Here is an 8949-nt window from a genome sequence, read left to right on the forward strand (position 1 = left end):
TGCAAGTCCCAAGTTACTATGGTTGAGTAAGGGAGCCTCGAGTTATGTCGTTTCCTCTCGTGTAAAGGCTGATATAAGGGGTGCGTGAGGGGATTGTCTCGCTCGTTCCTTGCGTGACTCAGCGTTGGCCTCTCTCTCTTCACGGGTGACTGGGTAGGCTGGGGAATTTAATTGAAGCTAATGGCATCCTCTCCGAATCAATACGTAAAAGTTCACTCCTGCTAAGCTCCTCGTTGGGGCGTTTTGCCGCGCGTGTAACGTGACACGTTTTCTCGGACGAAACGCACTGAGAACTAGTTGAACGTAAAACAAACATGGCGGCGTAAATATCGAGATTTTATGATAACGATAGAATGCACTGCCTATTTTGAAGCTAAATTCAAGGGGAAAAACGTAAAATCAAATATCAAAAGCCTTAAAGTACATTTTAGCTCTTATTTGATGGTGATTGGATCAAAGAAATCTCCTCACAGGGGCTGCAAATCTGTGGAATGGGAACTTTGTGTGACATCGACTTTCAGAGGTAAGGACTAAACCTGAAAAATTACTTTACTCTACGATAAGAATACCTCAAATTACTTCTGCTGACTGTTATTTTCAGCTGTAAAAGTAAGCTCGTAATCTGATCAGATTCTCGTGATATTCTTTAAACACAGTCCCTATTACTACAATTGTACACAATATTTTGCGGGAAATTCAAATATTCAGCATAAGAAGCGCCAACACGTGCGTAATGTGATGTGATGTTTTGAAGTTGTTCAAAACTCTTGTTTTAAGCGGCCGAGCTTGCTGCCTTCAAACTTCAACTATTGACTTTAATTAAAGATTTCCTTATTGCAGGGTGAAAGGTGTTAAAAAGTACTTTATTGTGCAGGATTCATGTGAAACATTTTCAACACCCTAAATTTGCATTTTTTGCCGTTGCGCGTGGATTTTAGATCTAATTTTTAAAAAAAGTTATAAATAAATAAATGTACGAATAGATATACTTCTGGGATATTTTGGTTATAGAAGTGGTGAGAGTATCATCAACCTCATCATTCGGAAAAAATCCAAATTTGTGTTTACTTTTGGCACACAGTACTGCCCACGTGATTTACCATGACAAATATATTTTTTGCTTAAGATTTTCCAAGAAAGTTAAATATTTTAGCCTACATTGACTCAAATGAAAAAAAAAAAATTTTTGGATGTAATATGCAATGAGGTAATTTGTTAGTATTTCTTATTGAGAAGGGAATTGCCTGAAATAATGACCAATAATCACAATTATTCACTGAAGTGGAGGTGATGAATATTTACCAAGGTGCAAAGTGGCAAGGTAAATATCCACCTCCTTCACTGACGATGAGGTGAATAATTGTTTACAGTATAAACCACACACATACGGAGAAATAAGTTTATTTCTTACAATATACTGAAACATGGTTGCAAATTAAACTCTTGATGTGTGATTTTGTCACTTTCGAACCAGCCAATCAGTGGGTGCAAAAATCACTACTTACTAATGGGGTATATACCAATTACCAATAACTCACCAAAATGGATGTGGCTAGTAGTGGATATTTACCTGGTCACAAGGCAGTAAGGTAAATATCCATTGCAAGCCACTAACACTAAGGTGAATATTTGTTTTAGTGTAGTCTAAAACTTTGAGATGATACAGCCCTAAAAGATGATTTTAACTCATTTATTCCTGTGATGATTACCATATATTTGGATGCAAATCCAAAGGATATTCTTTAAGTAGCCAATCAGAGTGTGCCTTGAACACTATCCACTGTTGAAGCATAAAGTTATGTGAAATATCATATGACTCATAAGGTCCCGTTTGCATGCTAATTGAAAAACATCACTTACAAAAGATCCCTCCATGAATTGATGTATTCTGGGGGCTACAAGGCCATAAAGAGCAGCAGGTTAAAGCATTCGAGAAAGAAGAGAGGCAGTCATCTGATAAAATGGTTATTGACTGACTCAGGTTGAGCCAGATGGAAAATGTTTGGCTCTTGGTCATAAAGTAAAGACGGGATAAATTGATGTCCATATGTTGTAACTGAGAACCAAATATTTTTTGTCTGGCCCTCCCATTTAGTCAAAAAGTACATATTTCTGGAAAAAATCCATATTTCCCTACCTTAGGGGGGGTAATTTGAAAGTTCCAGAGTGGTGAGTGGGATTACACCTAAGAAATATCTCAAAGGACAAAGATGTGACAAAGAACATGTTTCTTATTAAGAGGGTCTCACTTGTCTCTTCATCCCATCAGTTTAACAATTAGATTCCATGTTGCCATGTGTTTGTTCAGTGACATATCACAGATGACATCAAAATGTGTTTAAAAAAAAAAAAAACACAAGGTACAGCTGAGTGTTTTACTGATTTTCTTACCACATTTTTATGTCTTCTGTGATCTATTACTGTGCAGACCCAATGGAAACATGGAATTCTATTTTTTACATGATAAAAAAGCAGAATCTTTTTAATGGTGGTGCCATCTATGTCTCTGTCCTCCAAGAGATTATAGGTTAGAACCAATCAAAATGCATGCATCATTCAGCTCATCATCTATACACTCATAAATTGTTGGTGATGACCAATCACAATGTACTTAGTATTTATTTCTTTGCACAATAATTCGTGAATGTTATGGAAATGACATGGCAAGGTATGCATGTATCTATTACTACTAATTTGTCACATTTAATTCAAGGAATAGCTAGTCAATAGAGATATGCTGTGGGCAACCCTTTTTTGGTTGGTGGCCTGTGGACAACCCTCTTGAGGATGGTGGCTTGTGGACAAACCTTGGATGGTGTCCTGCAGACAAGCTTTGGAATAGTGGCCTTTGGACAAGCCTTGGAATGGTGGCTTGGGGACAAGCCTAGGATGGTGGTCTGTGAACAAGCCCTGGAATGGTGGTCTGTGGACAATCCTTTGATGGTGGCCCATGGACAAGTCTTAGAATGGTGGCTTGAGGACAAACCTTTGAATGGGACTGGCCTTGGATGGTGGCCTGTGAACAAGCCTTGGATGGTGCCTTATGGACAAACCTTGGAAGGTAGCCTGTAGGCAAGTCTTACTACAAGGATGCCTGCTTGAAAGATTAGCTATGGAAAAAGAAGAATGTTGGATCTTGGATGGGAAAGGTCAGTGGAGGGAGCTGGATACCAAGTGGTAAAACAGAGGACCAAAGTGCAATAGGTAATGTTTAATAAACATTTTCATGACTGGACCAGATCTGTGAAGTCAAACAAAATAGCATTTAGTGCTCAAATGGAATCTTTGTGTCTTGTTGTTCTTGTTGCATTATATTTAAAACCAAACTGAGGTTGAGCATTATGAGCATATACCTTTAGTTACCAAAGCCTCTCCTGGTCAACATAATATAGAGCAGCTTCAAGTATGGCTACTCTTCTTGGATTTCAGGCTTGTTCTTTACAGAAAAATTTTTAAGGGCTCCTGGCTGTGGCTGCTTTAGTCACCAAGGAGAGTAGAAAAGACCTTGAAAACTAAATTTGCAACAAAATTCACTGATTCAGCAACCTATGTTCATTGGTCATGTAGTTGTCGGTGTAATGCTTCTATTACTAAACCCTTTGCACCCTAACATCACTGAGCATATTCTTCATAAATTGCAGTAAATTCCCTTTTGCACATGTTCATTTTTTTCTGAGGCCAGTTTGCAGGAGTGCTAGTTTGGTGTGAAAAATTGTGGGAGCAGTAGTGACAAGCATCTTTTTACTACAGTTTTTCAAAGTTATTGATTGCAAGTTTCTACATTTTTCTGGCTGAATTTTATTTCTGGCATTAATTTTATGATCATTATATGTGGTTTGGCAGAATTTGGCAAACTAATTGTTGACTAAACGACTGTGAATATATGAATATGTTATATATATCAATATATTCACCACTTTATGGGTTTATTTGGAACCAACATAATGACCAGCTCCCAGTTGGTTTGTTAGCTCAGTTGGTAGAGTGCTACACCGTCCAGTATCGCAGAGGTCATGGGTTCAAATCCTGTACAGACCTGAATTTTTTTCAGGCCTTATTTTCACTACTGCTCAAGTAGTGTTCATTACTGCAAAGGTCACTTTCATATTCACTTAATTGTTGACTGTTAACTGCAATTGGGGCCAATTTCTATTCCCCAATAAACTTCTGCTGTTTCACCATGAACCACACTCTGGGTGAAGAGCTGGTTTGCTAATTGCAAATTGACCACTTAACTTTTTCATTTTTGAGATCTAAATACTAATTCTTCTTATTGTTTGTCATACAATTTGTATGTTGTTAGTTTGGAGAATTTGGTATTGGATCAACTGATAATAATGTAATTAATATTTTTCTATATTCTTATCACTGGTCTGCTTGACTTTGAATTGATTTTGTAAGGAGAAATGATGTCTTGGTCACTCATGTAAGTTGAAGGGATAAAAAATCATGCCCAGAATAGAAAGAGTTGTGAAAATAACATAATATTGCAAATTCACTCAAAACATTTCACAAATAAACAAAGCAGTTCTTGAGTGGACATCATTGACTCTAAACAGACAGTGACATTGAAGTGGAAATTTTCCTTTGTACTATGTAAATTATATGTACCAAGAAATTTCTCGTTATTTCCAGGAAATTGCTCTATTTAGTTGACGTGTTATTTGGCTCTTTAAGGTGTCTCCTGAACATTAGAAGCAGCCTTGGTTTGCTGTCACTGACTATAACTCCAAAGGAATAAATCTCTCATTAAGAAAAGGAGCTGCAGAACTATTCTTAACCCTTCAGCCCTCAAGAGTGACCAACAGCTAATTTCTCTTTACAATGTCACCACTGAATCAAATGTTAAGGTCATGAGAATGAAGGAAACAATCACCGACTAGAGAGGTACTTTATTGTTAAACAAATTCTCCTTGTCAGGACCATGGTAATTGTATAGAGAAGAGTATGGAGAATATGCATACTGATGTTAGGGTGTAAAGGATTAAGAGAAAGGGAAAAAAAATGCTTCAGAGGTAGCAGCAGAAACTTTCATCTGAATACAATTATATTATTTTGTACTGAATAGATTATTTATTTTATTGTTCTGATATTTTTATCTTAGATCTAACCCTAAGCATCACAACTGGACAGCACAAGCCAAGCAACAAAACTGAAGAGTACAAACATCAATGACACAGACCCACCTTGGTGGAAGAACCCTGGCGATTGGCACTGGAAGCAAGTACAAGATTATTTATCATTTCCATCAATTCTAGATTTTATTTCAGGCCCAGCCCGGGAGGTCATTGAATAGGGGTGCAGCTGGCCTGGGGTTTTCCTCTTAAGGGCAAGTGGATGTACAGGGAGGTTTTTCACCCAGCTGTTGTTCCACCACCCCCATTCATTAAGTTCTTTCTTTTTCTAGTTCATAATAATGAGAAACGGTGTGTGTGCCACAGTTGTTCAAACAAGTGCTTTAAGGGTCTCAGGTTCCAGGGCTTAGGCTGTTGGGTCTCAGTTTTTATTGAATCTCAGGTCTTAGAGTTTAGGTTTCTGGCTCATAGAATCTTTGGATCCTGGGTCTATTTGGTTGTAAGTTTTTTGGGTCACTAAGGTTATTTTGGGTTCAGGTTCCAGGGCTTAAGTTTTTGGGTCTCAGTTTTTATTGAATTTTAGGTCCTAGAGCATAGGTTTCTGGGTCATAGAATTTTCGGGTCCTGGGTACTTTTGGTGGTAAGTTTTTTGGGTCCTAGGTTATTTTAGGTTCAGGTTTAATGGGTTTAGGTTTTTGGGTCTTGGTTTTCATCTCCAATTTTTCAGCTTACATGTGGATCTCTGGGTGGTAAGGTTTTGGGTGTCAAATTTCTTTTCTCAGGTTTCTGGGTCAAAAGATTTTCCTGCCTTGGGTTTTTGGGTCTCAGATTTCTTTTCTTAGGTTTCTACGTCAAAGGATTTTCCTGCCTCTGGTTTTTGGTTCTTAGATTTCTTTGGGTTTAATGGGCTTAGGTTTCTGGGTCCTTGGTTTATAGGGTGATTTGGGTGTCAGGTATTTTTAGTTATATTTTTTAGGTCTTAGGTTTTGGGTCATATAAATTAATGGTCTTCGGTTTTTTAGGTCTCACATATTTAGGGGTCCCTAGATTTTTTAGGTCTCAGGTTTTAAGGGTGTCAGGTTCATGGGACTTGGGCTTTTTAATTCTGGGTTTTTGTGGTCTTAGGGTTAGGTTTTTTGAGTCCTTTCTGGGTGTGGGATTTTTGGTCCTTACTATTTTTCTATGTGCTCAGTTTAGGTTTTTGCTCCTTACTTTGGGTCTTTTTAATCATAATATGATTTTAAAGACAAAAGGTAAGTTTAAGAATTCATTGCATGCCTGCATGACCAAATTTTAGCACTTGTTTGAACAAAATTCTGGGTAAGTTAACACTAGATTTGTTTGTCACTATTGCTGCATAATAGACTGCGATATATCCTATCATAATCTCAGTTTTAAGGTCTAATGCATTATTGGACATCCTTCATCTACCAAATTCAATTTTCCAGCCACAGCTGTGTGATATAGTTTCAAATTGGAGCAGGTACATATTAAGCAGAGGTGGTTGTTCTCACATTCGTATAAAGAGTTGCTAAATCTTTAAGGCAAGGCTTGTCATCTTAGGGAGAAATAGTTCAAAATACTTCTAATGTCAAATAATCCAAAAGCTTTAGGAGACTAAGGAATATCTGAGAGCAATAAGATTTCTTGGTTATTTTGGGTAACTGATTTTTCCAATCTTTTTTGGGCTTAAGGTTTTTCCAGGTCCCAGTCTCTTAGGTGTTTGGCTGTTGGACTTTAGGTCTCAGGTTTTTGGGTGTAAGACTTTTGGATTTCAGGTTTTCTGGGTCTGAGATTTAGTTTCAGTGGTATGGTAAATATTTATAGTTAATTTCTAATACCAACATTATGCTGACAGGTTTTTCTTTTATTTCTGGGTCTAAGGTTTCCACACTATAGGTTTTCTTCTTCCAAGGTGTATTAGGGTTTTCAAATCTAAGTTTGGTGTGTCATGGCTCTCCTTTTCTTAGGTTTTCCAGTTCTCAATTTTTTTTGGGCCTCAGGTTTCTGAATCTTGGATTTCCCAGTCCAAGGTATATTTTGGGTCTTTTTTTTTGTGGGCCCAGGATCTCTAGGGCTGAGGTTTAACCAATTTTAAGTCCAGGGGTGATAGTATTTTACAGATCTCAGATTTCCAGGTCTTAGTACATTTCTGGGTCTTGGGTTTAAGAGCCTTAAGTTCTGAGTATTAGAGTCCTGGATTTTGGTCTTGGGTTTCAGGGTCTCAGATTTCAAAGTCCTTAACATATTCCTATCATTTCATAGTAAGTATGTAAGTATAAGGGTTAAAGGTCTCTGGGTCTCAGATTTCTGAGTCTTAGGCTTCACAGTTTTTGTTTTCTGGGTTATAGTGTTTCATACACTTTTTGGGGGGCAGAAGAGGGTCTTGGACTTCTGCATTTCAAATTTAAGGGTAGTTAAGTTGGCATTTGTCCTAAGAATTTAAGGGAAACATGTAATTGTTGGATTTTCTGGCCTAAGGGTTTCCAGTGTTTTATGATTTTTAAGGATTCCAGGTTTTAGGTTGGGATAATGTTTGTGGTAATATTACTAAATTGAGTACACTGGCATCAGTAGGCTCATTACCACAAACTTCTTTTAGGAGTACTTTTAGTTTGCTTTTCATTAGCTCACCATTTTGTCCTGTAGGCTGTGTATGTGGCTGATATCTACACTGTTTAAGCAGATAGCTTTTCCACAGTTAAGGTTTCATTTAAATTTATTGCAAAGTTCGATTGAATTTCATTTCATGCAAAGTGAAATTCTTGATGATTTCATGTAAGTATTACCAGCTATACTATACAATATTAAGCCTCACAGAAGATATCTTTTCTGCTTAGGGTAAACATGGTAGGCTACATTTCCATTTAATTTAATTTCTTTTTCCCCTTTAACTATTTTCTGGTTTTGCAAGTCATGATATCTTCTAGGGTCTCTTGCAGGATTCTACATTTTTTTCAGAACTTAGTTCTGAAGGACATTAGTTTTTCTAAGCTTGGTATTGCAAGCTTGATCTTAATGTAATTAGGTAAGTTTAAATTTCATGCCATGAACTTGCTTCACCAAGAGACATAATTTAGCTATTAGCATCATTATCTTAATTTGTTAGGTCATCTACAATGGTAATGAGCTTGCATATCAACTTAAGTCTTTAGGATACTATTTAATTTCAGATTGGTGGTGGCACACACACTTAGAGGCAAGAAGAAAGAAAAAAAATTTAGCCAATCACATCCCTGCTGGGTTGTGGAAGCTCTGTGTGTTCTAAGAAGTGTTTCTGATGTCCTCTAAAATATTCCAACTGAGAAATCCTGTGATGCTTTGTCTGATCCTGAAGTTCAAGCTGGGGACAGTTGGACACTTGGAAGAGTTGACCACTTGCTCTTAAGTAGGGAGGACAGTGTAGAGGAAGGTGAGAGTTTGCTCTTTTGTCTTTGGGGTTTTGCCTAATTTGTCATGGAATCACACCATCAATTTGACACATTTTGGCCTCAGAAGGTGCTTTTGTGCATTCAATGTATCTCTTGAAATGTTCCACAACTAAGGATCATTAAAACAGTTGCGCTGAATTGTAGGACTCAATTTAGGTGCATTTACATTGGGAGTGCGGATTTTTGCTGGATTTCTCTGGTCTGGCTTGATTGGACTCACATAAATGACATCAAATTGAGCTAATAGTTACTGGGGGTCTCTCTGATGGGTTGATACTGAATCCAGAATCTCGCTTCTTTAGTTTTTCATTTAATTATAACTTAAAAATAGCACAAAATATTAACAATAGGCATAGACATAAATAAACAATTTTTTTTAAACAATTTTTTTTAATCAAGTAGCATTTATAAAACCACATTACCATAGATACTATTATTTTAGG

General features: G+C 37.1%; 1 long non-coding RNA gene across 1 annotated transcript; it reads left to right on the plus strand.

The window, feature by feature from the left end:
• The first annotated feature begins 330 nt into the window (after positions 1-330).
• LOC131771533 (uncharacterized) lies at positions 331-8012 on the plus strand. The gene is made up of 3 exons (XR_009339199.2): positions 331-523; positions 2714-3204; positions 5105-8012. It is a non-coding gene; the product is annotated as an uncharacterized lncRNA (long non-coding RNA).
• The last annotated feature ends 937 nt before the right edge of the window (positions 8013-8949 follow it).

The sequence above is a fragment of the Pocillopora verrucosa genome, chromosome 12, assembly GCF_036669915.1.
Source record: "Pocillopora verrucosa isolate sample1 chromosome 12, ASM3666991v2, whole genome shotgun sequence".
In the NCBI taxonomy this organism is placed as follows: domain Eukaryota; kingdom Metazoa; phylum Cnidaria; class Anthozoa; order Scleractinia; family Pocilloporidae; genus Pocillopora; species Pocillopora verrucosa.